Source organism: Falco biarmicus, chromosome 9 (assembly GCF_023638135.1).
Source record: "Falco biarmicus isolate bFalBia1 chromosome 9, bFalBia1.pri, whole genome shotgun sequence".
In the NCBI taxonomy this organism is placed as follows: domain Eukaryota; kingdom Metazoa; phylum Chordata; class Aves; order Falconiformes; family Falconidae; genus Falco; species Falco biarmicus.
The window spans coordinates 17325543-17341150 of record NC_079296.1 but is presented as its reverse complement, the minus strand read 5'-3'; the positions used below and the strand labels follow the sequence as shown (position 1 = coordinate 17341150).

At 38.9% G+C, this 15608-nt stretch overlaps 1 protein-coding gene across 6 annotated transcripts in view; it reads left to right on the top strand.

Annotated features, from left to right (window-relative positions):
* The first annotated feature begins 5271 nt into the window (after nt 1-5271).
* USP54 (ubiquitin specific peptidase 54) overlaps nt 5272-15608 on the top strand; it is a 102475-nt gene continuing 92138 nt past the window's right edge. For 2 of the 6 annotated variants that reach the window (XR_008823893.1, XM_056351704.1), the window contains exon 1: nt 5273-5394. The gene's annotated coding sequence lies outside the window, so the exon portion shown is untranslated. Of the gene's footprint in view, nt 5395-5449; nt 5842-15608 lie in introns of those variants that run through there. The other 4 variants (XM_056351702.1, XM_056351695.1, XM_056351705.1 and 1 more) reach the window with 3 other exon arrangements.

The window sequence follows — 15608 nt, the reverse complement described above, 5'->3', positions numbered from 1 at the left end:
GCAATGATACCAAAATGTTTGAGAATTCCAATATAATCACAACAATTATTTGGGTTCTCCTGGAGCACAGGAAAAAAAAGACGACATAAAAAAGTCCTTAAACATGCAGGGAAAGGGAAGAAATACCGTGCAGAAAATAGCACAGTGCTCTCTGGTGGTGTAGTTTCGAAGTTCTCACATACAAGGAAGGCAGCATCATGCAGCAAGTAGGTCAAAGGACTGGGTATATACCCAAAACTCTCCCTGGTTCAAAATGTACTACTGGACAAGAGTTTTTGTCTGTGCACTCCATTACCTCAAACCCTAAATGGCGATAAAAAGTTGCAATGTCCTTGGAATTATTATGGTATCACTGCAAATTATTAATAGTATTGCTGTAATTAAGACTTGTAAACTAAGAGGATCCTTCAGTTTTGGTAAATTTGCTTAACGAAGCATATAGCTCTTCTTTTGCCAGCACCCCTTCAATCTCAAATCCTGTCAACCAGGACTTAGGTGCTTTTGTTTCTAGTACAAAATAAGAAATACAACACTACATATTGTAGAACACTTCAGACAACTACTGTCTTGCTGTTTACATAGCTTAAAGATACATGCTAGTTTAGTCATTATTCAAAGTGATGTTAAAAGTGAAAAAAATCAGCAATCCAAATATGTCTCAAAACTAATTAATTTCAGCGAGGCTTGCAGCTACTGAATCAGGGCAGAAGTTTGTCCAAAACTATCAAATATTTAAGAGGAAGTAAGTAACTGCTCCCGCTCTTTGTTTTCCTTGGGCTATGATGTAGACTCAGGGGAATCGCCTATGTCAGAGAATTATTTATATTGGGAATAAGAGGATTTTATAAGATTTAATTACAGTGGATTTCCGCTACATACTATGAGCTAAAGAATAGAAACTCAGTCATCTGCTTTTAAGCAGGATCATCATAGTTAGAGATAAAAAAGAACTAACAAATTATTGAGCTCATCCTCTTGTAAAGGCATGCTACAGTTCCCTCACAGAGGATGTACTGGATATTAATCTTATATTCCATGAAACAGCAACAAAAATCAATTTAATAGAGGGGGGCTGGCCCATGAAAAACAGATTGGATAGAATTTTGCTAAATTCAGGTCTTTCCTTCAGAACAAAAAAGTTCTTAGATTTTTAGTGTTTTACAGTGTTATTTTTAGGAATATTATTTTACAGTTTCCAAGCTTTGAAATGTTTCTTTCATGTCAGGCAACTTGTATGATAAAGAATCCTAGCCACACTGAAAATGCATAAAAAATAGCGCCAATTTTTAAATATAAAATAAAGGTGTTCAACAAAATCTCAGCAATATTATCCATAAATATGGACCCACATGTTTTAAAATCTTGCCTGAAGTTATAGCTGATGGCATAAATACTTGGCAGGTAGTAGCACAGTTGGTATGCTTCTCTGTGTTGCGCAGAAAATCCTCCATTTGGCTGCAATGCATTCCCTAATCAAAGGGTTTGCATCTCATAATGGTCTCTCATGTGAGCAGCTTGCCATTAGTGATGATGATATAATTCATAAAACTAACATCTGGGAATTACATTTTATGTTGTTATTGACAGAGCATTTAGAGGAGATGGTTTTGTCATTAGGCTTAGTGACTCTCTGAAATAAAATTTGGAACATTTTCAGGCTGTCAGGAGAATATGGGCTTTGGCTTGTTTGACTTTTTTTTTTTTAATCATACTATGACTTCATAAAATGTATTCACTTCTTTAATATAAGATGGCAGGCGCCAGACAGCCAAAAGCCCAAACACGATCATTCTGTTATTGAGCAAAGAAATCTGCATGTGGCTGTCCCTCCATGGGAAGTGCTGCGCAAGGCTTGAACATTCCCTGCACTTGAGGTTTTTTTTCCTGTCTAGCTGATCTGCAAGTATATGTACTCTTCCACTGAAGACTGCCACAGGTGCAATCAGCTGGCAAATGCCCCACTTCCAAAGGACTTGCCCTTGGCACAACAAACTGCTGTTAGCACTTCGCTGGCACCTTATGGGGTCTACCACTGCCCATCAGCAGCACATATGCTAATTTTTCTTGAATGAGTATTAGAAAAGTTCACAAGCCAGCCTGCTGGCTCGCAGCACATTCATACATTTATATGCAATCTCATCTATGCCCAAATCCTCAAACTGCAGGTTACAAACTAGTTTAGACAAGTTGCCTATTCTGTCTTGGAGATGTGCCTGACAAGGACCACAGATAATCAAGCAGAATTTGCAGACACATGCAGAAATAAGATGGCATACATTTTGTGGAACTCTACAACTTTTGCAAACTGCTGAGTCTGTGGGATTTGAGATACTACTAATCATATTCATGGCATCATATAGCTACTAGTAAAAGTCTCTTCAGCTAATGTAATTAATTAGTGCCTTTATGCTGTATCTCTTGCTCTCTATGTATTTAACACGCAGTAAGTGTCATGTCTCTGATGATCATTTGCTTGCAGTACAGCTTACATGATGCAAGTACTTGCTCAGATTTATGTGTTAATTAACACATGCAGTAAAGGGAAGAGAACTACATAAACCACTCTGAAGCAGTGCTCTTAAATGCAGCCTAAACTTTACTCAGCTTAATAAACAAATTCTCAAATATAAGCTCTTTGTTTAGTTTTCAATTATACTTTTTAGAAACACTATTTATATGAAAACTTTTAATGCAAATTTTCCCACTTTTTTAAGAAAACCTGCAATTTTTTTTTGTTTCATTTCATTTCGACCTTTTGTTTAACAACAAAAAACCACAAAATGTTTTGTGCAAAGAGTTCTAATTTCAAAAGTCTATTTTTAATTTAAAGAAAATTCCATATTATGTACTTTGAGGGAGAACTGACACAAATAAACTTGCAGATTGGAACCGCCACCCTTTAAAAAATAGGAAGAAGTTATAGGTATAGCTCTAGCCAGAGTTATAAAGAATATTTTCCTTTCAAAAATCCATAGTGAACAAATAAATGCATAAATAAGGTGAGATTAATTTATGGTTATAAGTTCTTCTTCCAGTGCCAAACCAAAATAGTTATTCTTCTTTGTTCTTCTAACAAGGCTTACTGAGAATTTTTTTTGGGAAATTTGGACAGGGAAGGCACAACCATACTACAAAAGGTTGACAAAGGTCTCAACTCTTGCAAGGCTCATGTTTTACTGGTGCTTCAAAACATCCCTCTACACAATAGGGTAAAATAAGGACTTTGCAGACTTGCCCTTTGTACTGGGGAAAGTTCCTGCCTTAAGCAACAATCTCATTATACATCATTCACTACAGGGAAAACTAAGTGGCCCTTGGCAGGAGGAACAAACGAATGAGAAACTTTCTGCTGGCCAGCCTAAGGACAACCTATGGGCCTTATTGCACAGGACCTCCCCTGCTCACAGATGCTATACAAATTCAATTACACTGAACAGTGCTTTAGTCAAACTCCACAGTGCCTGGCTTAGATGAGTAATTATTTCCATATTCTATTATAAAAACAGCTATACTTTGATGGGCCTGAAGCTAGCATAGATTCAGGGCTTCATTATATCTACTATCTCTAAATGCTTCTCTTTAATTATCTCTGGTCCCTAAGAGAGGCTTGAGGCCTTCTTCATTTGCTCTCTCTCCCAGTATGATTGGGTTGATTCCCAAAGCAAAAGACTGAAATGGGATGGGAAGTCACAAGTAAACAAGCATTCTTCCAAATGCACAAACTTTTTTTTAAATAATTATTATTTTAGTGGTGTTAGAAATGCCATATTAACAGCAGTGGCACAAACAATATTGCAAACACCTGTATATACAAACAGTATGCTTTAAGTGTTTGCTCTGGGCAGAACAAACAGTAGTCTCAGTCTTCCAGGCATACTCTATACATCTGGTATACCACGGACAGTATACCTGGTTTATCAGAAGCTGGTAATTCTGGCATACAGACATACATCTTTTAGATACAGAACATTATGTATCAACTCACTCCTCATACGAAAAAATGGGGCTCAACAACTGGATAAAAAGAAACTTCCTCCACAACTTACAGAGCTGATGGCACTCCTCTAAGGATTCTCACATGTTGGGAACACTGAAATATAAGGGTAGAAAACAAAGTATATTAGCCCTCACGTCTTCATGTTTCAATTTGAGTAATTAATTACGTTGGTTTTGCAGGGTGCTATCACTGAGATACCAATTGCTCATGGAAATGCCAGCCCCCCCCATCATCTTGAGACTCTACACACGTGATCCTCAATTCATAGGAAAGGATCCATTTATTTCAGTGGGCTTGAAATGCGTTTCTTGGATATTACTAAAACCACTACCATGCCAAAGTTAGTATTTTTTACCAGCACTCTGCACTGGTGACTCAAAAATCCCGTAGTGCAATATGCAGCTGATGCAGTTCAGGGAACGTGAGCTTAGTATTTTTACACACTACTATTCAGAAAATCAAAACACAGATTTGTAGATCTTCTCCACATTTTCCCAGATCCTGAGATGGTCTAATTCATGCCTGAAGTACTTGGACAGATGATACTGAACCTATGTTACGGCTCTAACTGGTGAGGAAACCCAGCTCTCACATGAACTGAAAAGGAAACTTTTTCTAGGCATGAATGTGTTGTTGGACACACCTTTGGCTCCAGTCACACCCCACAGCTATCACAGTCCATACTTTGCAATTATTAAAAATTATACACGCTCTACCACCACACCTATTTGTTTTCTGGCAAGAAAAAGGTGTTTCTATTGACCAAACTCTGCCACATCGGCTGATGACACTGGTCCTGCCACAAGCTGCTCCAGGAAAAAGGTGCCTCAGCGCTGGGCCAGCGGGTGTCCAGTGGGGCCTGGCTCGGCCCGAGGGGGCCCCTCACCTGCCCGAGGAGGGGGGGGAGGGGGGGGCCTCCCCGGGCCGGCCCCACCACCTCTTCGGCGCGAGGCAGCTCACCGGGCCTGTCAGCCCCTCACACACCTGAGCCGCTTCCCAGCTGCGTCCAGGCCTCGGGCCGGCTCTGGGGGCAGCTCTGTAGGCTAACGAGAGCGTTAGCTAAACCACAGCGCGGCTCCCTCGCCCCTGCCAGGCCAGGCCAGCGGGTGAGGCCGTCTGCTCTCCGAAGCAGCCCCGGCACGGGCTGAAGGAACAGGAAGCGGCGGTGGAGCAGCCAGACCGGGTGGCCCAACGCTGACCCCGGCCGCACCGACCGCCACCACCCCGGCCCTCTCGCGAGACAAGGCGCCCCCGACCGCCGGCGCGGCCCGCGGCTCTCGCGGGAAGATGGCGCCTCTCGCGAGAGGCGGCTGCCGCGCTCCCCGTAGCTATAGCAGCGGGGTATGAGGGCGGCTGAGGGGAGGTGATGCCGCCTGCCGTGGCGGGACCTGGCGCCGGTAGGTAGGGACTCACCGCTCCGGGGACGGGCTCGGGCTCGCTGCCATTCCCCCGTTCCCTCTGTGGGTCCTGCTGTGGCTGTTTGGAGCCACTGTGCCGCCGGCAGCAGCGGGGCTGTGGCAGTGGCGGGACGGGCGGGCTCGCTCCTTTCAGCGGTTCGGGGCAGGTTGTGCTGTGGTACCGGGTCCCTTCTCGGGATTATTTGGGATATTTTTTTTTTCCCTCCTGCCCCGTCCCCTCAGGGGAAAAATAATAAAACCAAGCCCACAACCGTTAGCTGGTTGTTTGCTTCGTCTGTCTGGAGACCCACCGGCGACTCCCCGAGCTGTGCGAGGCGGTGCAGCCCCCTGCGCCTGGGGGCCCGGGCAGCCGCGGCCTGGGGGGAAGCTGGAGGGCCCTTCTGCCGCCTGCAGCTGCTCGGCCTCAGGAGGGCAACGAAGTGTCAGGTATGAGGGGAAAAAGAATACTGGAAGCTAAAAAGGTCTTTTATCAGCAGGGAATCATTGAAATTAGTATCACTGATGTTGCTTCGCGTTGGTGAGTAGACACGGTCAACTGCCATTAAAAGTTAGATCTGCACAGAGGCTGTTGGTTGGAAGAAACTGCTCAGTTATAGTATTACATTTACTATGTAGGTCCAAAGTATGCAAAAGCATAAAAAAAAAAAAAGCAGAGGCTGTTTGCTTTTCCAGGATCTGATTTCGCTTGAAACCCTTCATTCAGTAGGAGGATTATGAATGAGGATTCGTGAGGATTACAGCCCTCTATAGAAACCATAACAATACACACCTTCTGCTTTCAAAAAGTTGCAGCCACTGTGGCTTTCTGGTCTTTCAGCTGAGTGAAGTTGTGGGTATTGTAGTGGTTGATCATGCGTGTGAAAAGAATTCAAAGAGCTTTTCAGATTTCTGCATGAATTCTGAGTGTTATAATCATGGAAAAAATAGGCATGTGAAATGGGAGGAAAAATACTTGTGTAATTTCTCATGCAGTTTGAAAGAAAGTGTACTGAAAACAAACCTCTCAAAGCTTGTGCTGCTTTTCAGACTTGAGAAAGAAAATTAATGACTGAAAGTTTTTGAGCTGCAATATTCTTGACATTGAATAGCAGTTTTGAAAAACAATAGCAATTGCAACAATAGCAGCAAAACCAAACGTGTTTGTTTCTAGAGGGAAGTGCTGCTGTGCTGAGAACTAAACTGGTGAGGTAATACATAACTTGAACGTGACAGCTTTTAAAAATAATTACCAATTACCAAAAATGTAGTATGGGCTAAAAATATTTGAATGAGTCTGTTGAAATCTGTTCTCATTTAGGAAGTAATAGAAATAATGATATTTTCACTGGACAGGGTACTCTTTAAATTCTATTCCAGCACCTGATCAAGTGTATATCTAATCGAGTATGCTGCATATCATTCAGACTGGATTGAAGAGGAGCCTTTTCTGTTTTTTTGGGGGAGGATTTTTTCTTGCCAAGTGTTCTTTGGATAGGGTAAGGGTGTGCTTGATTTGTGCAGTACAGACAAACTTAATTACAGTTATCCTAGAGAATTTAGAAATTTGGGTTTTTTTGTGCTAGGGACAGCTGCAAAACCATTTTGGTGTACTTCTTTCAGTCATTGCATGTAAAAATTATGTCTGTTCTCTGTTCTGGGTTAACAGTCTATTTTGAGACTATAGTCACGAGTTCATTAAAAAGGATAATGGGAATTTAAATCCTTCTTTATCCAGTTCTGCTGATGTTATTAGGCATTAAGCCTTCCATGTACTCTCCATGAAAATTCGCATAAGAGAAAGTGTGTTTATTTCCTAGTGTGTGGAGCTTTATAAACCTCGTTACCTAGAGATGAAAGAAAACTAGCAGAGCTGTTAGGTGACACATTATTGTAGTTGTAGTAGGATCTGTCCACACTGGTCAGAATTTAGTCTCCATTGTGTTTGAGTACTATATAAACATACCTATGTAAAGAACAGTTGTGGCTGTCCCAAATAACTTGTGGTGCAGCTATGCAAAATGCAGCAGGTGATACAAAAAGAAAACAGAGGTAGGAGGATGAAAGAATAAAGTCATAGCTATTGTTTTTAGAAATCTGCTTACTTAACTGTTCAGAAGCAATAAAAGTGTAATTCTTATAATAAAAGTGCCTCTTGGCACCTGTAGAACTTGCTAGTCTTTTCATTTTTCTCATGCAACTTTCTGAAACTTAAATCCCTTACACATCCTTCAGTTTCCCAGCATATGTTCCACCCACATTTATTCAAACAGTTTATTTTAATTTGTTCTCTGAAATAGTCTGCTTCTTGCCTTGGTCTGAACTTTGCCTTTTAATTTCTTTCTATTCTATCAATAGTGGCTGCAGTCACCATTCCAAAGTTACCATGTATTTCTGTCACTGAAGGTCATTCCCTGGCACAGACATGCAATGTTTCATGGTAGAGAGCAGCAGCAAAAAATTTTGTTACTGTCAAAGAATTTTGATCATCTTGAACCGATTCCTCTGTTGTTCCTGTTAACTGCAAGTCAAATAACAGGCAGCCTTTAAGATTTTTGCCGTTGGGCATAGGCAGCTTCCTTTCCTAGGCTTGCACCCTGTGTGTGAAACTGCAAGGAACTGTCTCCTAGCAGTATCCTGGACATTTTCTCAGGGAAGTGACACAATATATATAGGTCTCTTTATTGTGTCTCTTGACATGCAAGTTTAGCATGAAGTTTATTCCTTTTTTGTCCTTTATGTCAATTGATGCATAGGGTTTCCTGTTCTGTGACCTGAAAAAGTTAAAAGGTTTGGGTGGATCTCACCAGCCATTGCCTATGGGACTGGGACTAGTGTTCAGCCAAACTAGGGCATCTCTTGGCTATGCTACTCTGATTTTATAGCAATAGACTACATGCCAGCTTCATCATTCAGCTTGTTGAACTTACGTACAATCATTCATTTGGGAAGTTAACCTGTTGTGGCTTTCCTGAAGTTACAGTAAGCATTCTGTTTCTGGAGTAGTTGGAGAAGGAACGAAAAGCTTCAGTATGTTATCAACATCTTAGTAAAAACCAAGGAACCTGCAAGGAAGGCAGGAGGCTATTATTTTTTCGACACTTTCCAAGATTTGTGAGCTGTATGTGTTCTGTTGTAGCCTTAAATGTTAGAAGTAACATTTTGTGTTCATGGGGTGTAAAACTTCTAGTAGATTTTGTTGTGTAGTGTCCTAAATATGTGAAGAAAAGGTGATCTTAAAGGTGCTGTATTGTGTGGCATCTCTGTTTGCTTCTGTAGCAGTTATCACTTGGTGAAGTGGAGAACTGTGGTACCTGCAGGGCATTTGTTGTGATTGTTGCCAAACTATTATGAGGTAAAGGAGGAGACTAGGCTTACGGTTTTGAGGCTTAAAACCGTTTTTGTTCAAGTTATGAAAGTATGCAGGATGTTATGTGTTGTTATGGACTAATTGTACATTTTCTAACATATTTCTGAAGAAATACTGTAAAAACATGACTTCCCTAATATCATTCATAGTAACTTGTAAACAGATCAGTTTCTGAATTAAAACCACCTGCAGGAAATAGAATTCTTAAGTGTTGCTGCTACAAGTGTCCTTGGAACACTTTGGCTACAGATACATCATAACAAAATGGATATTAAGTTTTCTATTCCTTTTATAGAGCACTGTGACAGTTTTCTTCAAAACCTTCAGCATTATGAAATGGATCTTTGAACATCATCTATTTAAAAAAATCGTTGAGCAGCACTGTGAAATTTCAGTTTTAAAACCTGCATATTGGTGTCTCTTCTTTCTTGTTGTCTTTAGTAATAAAAATTCCTGAAACCTTTGTACTGGTACAGAAGTGATTATAATTGGGTAGCTGAGAGGTGGAAGTAATCTTTATCCGCAGAATGATGTGCTGTGCTGCTGATGGTGTAATTTTTACTGTTCCTCTGGCAGTCACCTTAGGTCCTGGTCTGGAGATGGTGCCTGAGGAGGAAGAGATTACTTCTGTCTCAGTTCAAATTTTTCTTACTTTGCTGGGGTGAAGTTGTTTTTAGGAATGCAAATTGTAATGGTGAATCTTGTGTTTGATGGGATCTGGACAGAGCGTGACAAATCAATTTGCAAAGGCCAGAGCTGTCAGATTATAATAGCTTGCCTTCGTTACCAACCAGTTTAGATTTGAACCAATGACCTAGAGGTGAAAAGCTCAGTATTGCATTACCAATCCTCTGATCTATCCATATGTTCTCTTGTTTAAAGTCCCTGTAGTCCTCTTAAACAGAACATGCCGTAAATATTGAGCATCGTTTCCACTTGTAACTACTAGAACAGTGTCCATTCCAATTGTGTGCTGTGTGTGTGAGGACACTGGAGTTAAATATAGCAACAATTTCTTACACTCTCTGGCTTTTCATGAGAAAACCTCATACAAATCCAACCATATGGCAAAACCCAGTATTATCTTAAAACCATTAACAAAGAACCTATTGCTACCATTAACAGGAAAATGAATCCACAGCTTTAAGTAGCATACTGGGAGTTTATTAATAACCTCAGGCTGCTGCTAAGAAAATGAACTTAAATGAAAGACCATTAGGAGCTGAGTCATCCCACCAACACTTATGCATGTTGTATCCAGGTTTGTATTTATCTGTGGAAGCCCTTTCAGAGTATATTACCATTATTGCATGTCTACTTTGTGGTTCATTGAGTATCCTCGTTGTGCTTAATGGTGTAAAAAGCATAATGGAAATTTTTTTCTGTGGATTTCATAAAATATGTTCAACAGAATATTTGAAATACGCAGATGGGAGTGTGTAATCCATTTTCCCATTCATTCTGAGGTAAGACATTTCTAGGTGACCTACTTAACAGGAGGAGGTCAAGAAATGTGAATACTTGTCTAAGTTATTCTCAAATTGTAAGGCTATTAAAACAAGTTACTGTCTGCAGGTCATAGTTTCTGTGAGCTGCAGAAATAATAAAATTTACATTTGTATGTATTTGGATTGTCTTTTTATCTCCTTATCCCTTCTCCCTTCTTCTCCAATCCTTAATCGTGTTCTCCTCCATTAACAACGGACAGTGCTGTGGGTAGTCTGTACTGGTTGACCTACTGTCAAATCAAATACATATGAGGAGAAATTTCCTACTTTCCCCTCACTAAAAGTGCTTTTTCCTCTACCTGACCATCACTTTTCATGTAGTCTATAGAACACAATTGTTTTTGAGATCTCTGGTTTTTTATTTCAAAATGTTGGAAATTGGCCAACTGATTCAAAAGGTGTTGGAAGAAAACTGATTTTGGTCAGATGCTTCTGCGGGCAATAAAAATAATTTGCTGCCTAGTTACTAATGAAATGAGGCTTATGATCATGCTGTCTGATGTATCCTTGGTCCCATATTTTTCTCTCTCTTTCTTTGAGGATCCCACTTAGAGCAGAATCTTCTTTCTTTGCATAGCATTTCTGGTATACAGGATGTGATCTGTATCTGTTTTGTCATTTTTTCCCACTGCTTTGACTGCACTGCACTCATTTCCCAGGGGTTCTGTCATTAAAAGCAAAACATCTGAATCCTCGGGGTTTTTTTGGGAACTGGAGAAATCGGGGTTTTTCTTGAGAATTGGAGAAATCAGGTTTTTAAAACTCATAGCTATAAATTGTGAATGTTTCCTTCTTTTTGGACATCCAAGCCTGAAACGATGTCATTTTATGTTACAGATAGGACTTTGCTGAATTGTGGTTAGCTGTAAAAGTGTTATGGGATATGAACACTTGTGATCTTTTGCTTAATTATTTTGCAGTAGGCTCTGGCTTGTTATGTTCTGCCATAATTGATTTGATGTGTGGGTTTGGTCAAGCTTACAGTCCTTGAATCTGAAGGCTAGAAGCCTGGCTGTTGGAATTGCTTTCCTCTGTCGTCTTTTACAGCGCCGAAAATTCAGGCAGTTAAAGCTCAGCTGCTTTCCCATCCTTTTTAAATTGGAACAGTGAATGTGAGTTTATTGTAGAGATCTATTTTTAAAATGTAGTCAAGATTAAAAAACGGTATAACTACTTCTTGGCACAAAGGTAGGTTTTCATGAGTATATACATTGCAAATAAGCAGTAAGCAATTGCCAGTTCAAAGGTTAATAATGCTAAAGTCAGAAGCAGGTAGAATGAACTGTAATAAATAATGATCACACGTTAGTGTCTTGTCTAGAATCCTTTTTTATGGTGCAGTTTGGCTCAACAAGATTTATACAGAAGTATGGACTGTATACTCTGGGGGAGAGAACAGTTCACATGTGAGAAGCCTGTAGGGAATCAAGGGGAAACTAGCTGTTGTTCTTTTTTTTTTTTTTTTTTTTTTCTTCTATTTGCATGAAACTTGTTTTAGCATTTTACACTTGAGTAAAGACAAGCTAGGTTGTTCATTTCTAATACTTGGTAAAATACAAACCAGTATTTGTAGTAGATAATGTCTGGTGCGTGTAGTTCTTATGTTTTTGTTTTTAAAAAAAGGTGTGTGATTTATTATATTTTGACTTTTGAAAATAATGAATGGACTAAAAATATGTAAGAGTGATTCAGACGTGGGAGACTGTTTGAAGAGGAGGCATCTTCTGTAAGTATTTCAACAAAATGTTAAAATAAATGTATTTTGAGAAATAGTTAATCAGTAAAGTGTGTCACAAAGCAGAGGATAGCAAAAGACTTTCTCATCCTCCAGCTGGTATTCCCAGTAGAATGGGCTTATAAATGGATCAATAAAAACCAACTAATGCATCTCAGCACATCGGTACGTGAGCTGTACTGTGACGTGGAAACAGGTTAATGTCCTCTCTAGGTCTGCATGTTATTCAAGAAAATAGGTCATGGTGGGGGAAAGGGAGGGAAAGTTTAAAAAAAAAAAAAAAAAAAAAGTTGATTATGTGTTCTGCCTGTTCCCTAAATTTTTCCATTATACTGTACTTGAAGCATGCTAATAAATAGACAGCAAAGCTTCATAAAACTTGTGATTAGTAAACTGCAGCATTCTCTGTGGTGTCTGTTACGGATACTATTACGCACAACAAATCTATGCAGTACTTATAAACTCCCCAGGTATCATCTATTAAAATATGTAACTACTGTTGAAGTATGTTAAAAAAAGGTGTTGCCAACAAGAACTTTAGGATCCTTTGATTATGGATGCTTGATAGATTTTTAAATATAGATTGATTTATTGTTCTCTAAGAGAACCAGGGAAGAATGCTGCAGTGTGAGCTTGGCAGGGCTGCAGGATGAGCAACAGTATTCATTGAAAATGCTGGTTTTAGGGTGCTCCTAATTTTTTTTAATTCTCAAAGCCAGGCAACTTCCACAAATTTTTCAGGGAAGCTTTTTAAAATGTTATGGACATTTCTTTTGAAATGCATTGTTTCAGGATAGGATGGGCAAGGAGAATATAACTTTCCTCTTAGCAAAAAGGTATTTGTATTATCTTCTCCTTTTAGATAGCTGGGTTTAAGACTAAGTTTTACATGGAAATAGCCATTTTTTGAGAATAAATACCTTCTGTTGTCCAAATGTATTTTCATAAAGAGCTTTTCCTTTTTGGGAGAAAGGTAGTTTAATTTAGTAATGTGTTTTGTCAATCCATCCGTTTAAATTTTAATAATTATAGCAGTCATATTCAGCTGTATAATTATCACATATATTAAGCTGTTTAACACTTCTTCATTATGTTTTTCTCTATTAAGTTTTTACTTGTGATAGCTTTTCCTCTGCCTGTTTGTCTGGTATTGCAGCTGCAGGCTGGAATGGTACCCGGGCAATTCCACTGTGTTTGATTCTTGCTCTGGTAGGAACGGGCAGTGTGCACAGACAGAAGATGGTAGAGTCTTGTCATCTCTGCTAGAACAGAGAGCTGCTAAGGCTTAAGGATAGAGAGTGACATTTTCAAGTTGAAGTTGCTTTTTGTGACTGTGCAGCTCCAGGAACGTTTCTAGGTGCTGGCAAGATCTTCTTTGCAGAAGAATCGTGAAAAATGAATACGTGAGGTTTTTGGGAGAGAAAACATGGAAAATGTATGACTGTTGGATTGTCATGCTCAACTGAATTGCTTAATTCTGCTGTGAAAAATACTACTTCAAGTATCAATTACTAAATTATATTGCTCTTTTCCTTTGATAAGGATTGTATGTGCTGTTTGTACAGGAGTTAGGATTGATATGTCATTCATTTATTGATAAATTTTAACTTTTGAGATATTTTATCTCCTGCATACATAGTAAATAAAATATGTTAAATTGTTTGAACAAGAATCCAAAGCCTAAATAATATTTCTAAACTCTTTAAACATCTTTGGATATTATTTTTACTGGCATTTTCACAGCAGAAAACATTAAATATTAATTTGGTTTAGTATTGTTTTACTTCAAACTTAGCTGTTTCTGGCAGGCCTGAAAATGGTTATGCTGGTTGTAGTGCTTCTTTCCACATGTCTCTACCCTCTCACTTTATTTTGATGGTGTCAATAAAAAAATGCACAACAGTATTCCAGGTTGTTCCCCTTCTTATTCTAGCTTGTCTGGAATTCATTTGAGTAGAGACATGAATGCTGAATGCCAGGGTCCGTGTTGTCATCCAAAGATGTGAATCAATTATGATATTTATCTTGTCTGTAATTATGAATGGCCTTGAATATTAATAACACTCAAATTTTGATAATTACTCCAATAAAACCTCAGAAATGCTGTTCTTGAGGTGAACTCTGAGAATTTTCAGTGGTAATTCCTTGTTTTCTACAAAAAAGAGAAATTTCTAACAAAAAAAAATAATTCACTACTGCTGTGTGATGCTGGCCTGTTGAGTTGATATGGGAATGCCAGTAGGCCTTTTGTATATGGGACATAATAATGTCTTCATTTGTTCAGTCATACTAATGTGCTCCTTTGTTTTGTGAAAATCACTTATTTATAAGCAGTAGGAACTTTAATCAGGAAACATGTGAAGTATGTTATGGATTTATGGACATAAATTAAAACAAGAAAGGTTCCCACTGGCTGTAAGAAATACTTCCCCCCCTTCTTTTCTCTCCGTTAGGACAGTCATGCATTTGAATGAGAGTCTGTATAGTCTCCTTCCTTAGAAGATTTTAAGACCCAACTGGATAAAGCCCTGAGCAACCTGATCTGATCTTTTGGTCATGCTTTGAGCATGAGGTTAGACTAGAGACCTCTTCTTGAGTCCTTTCTAGCCTCAGTTATTCTGTGGTTCTGATTTACTTGTTGATCACACTGGTCATCTTTAGCGTTCTTTGTTCTTATGAGCTGATCATTTGGAGCGCTCAGTAAATTCCTTCAGTAAGCATGGCATCACATGAGACTGAAGAGGCACCAGCTCAGGAAGAAAAGGAGTGCGGAGAAATTGCTGTTCAATTATCCTGAGACGCAGCCGAGTCTGTGGACAGATTAACTCCTCTGAAGAATATTTCTGTGAAGATTTGGTATAGATCAAGCCATTTTGCTAAAAGGACTTAACCAAACTATGAAATTCTGTGTTCTAAATTGTAATAAATTAGGAGGAACTTGACTAAGCAAGCATTAATTTTTTGTACAAGAAATAGAGGGTTTTGACACATATTACAAAATATTCAGAACAAATTCTAGCTGTTGGTAGGATATAGCGTAACTTAGATACAATGCACACAACAATAATTAGAGCAAGGGAGCCAGAACACTCTTTCTCCTAATAAAACTCAGACAAAGTTTCAGACCTACCAGATAAGTTCATCATGGCTTTTAAGCAGGGTGCACCAATGCACTGTATAATTAGTTGAAGCAACAAGCTCAGCAACAGGCAAGACTTGGGTTTTTTCTTTTTATCTTATTTTTTTTGTTACTGATATAAACAAAGACAGAAAGAGGCCAAAAATAAATTTTAATTGCAATCAGCTGTTAAGCAGACAACAGCATAAATGTTTTAAAAGAACAGCATTGTCATTTGCTTTTCAGTCTTTTACAAGAAAGAAAAGAAGCATTTCGATTTTTAAAAAAGGTCTCTTCAGGAGAATTTTCTTTGAGACTGTATAAAACAGCTTTTGTCTCCAAAGTCAGAGTTATTTCATGAGAAAGGAAAAGTTATAGAAACGACAATAATTTATGCCTCTATAGTATAATTACTATAGTTTTATGAAGAGGTTAATACCTGCTTAAAGTTACAATGGGGAGGAAGAAATCATTTCTTTACCTAGT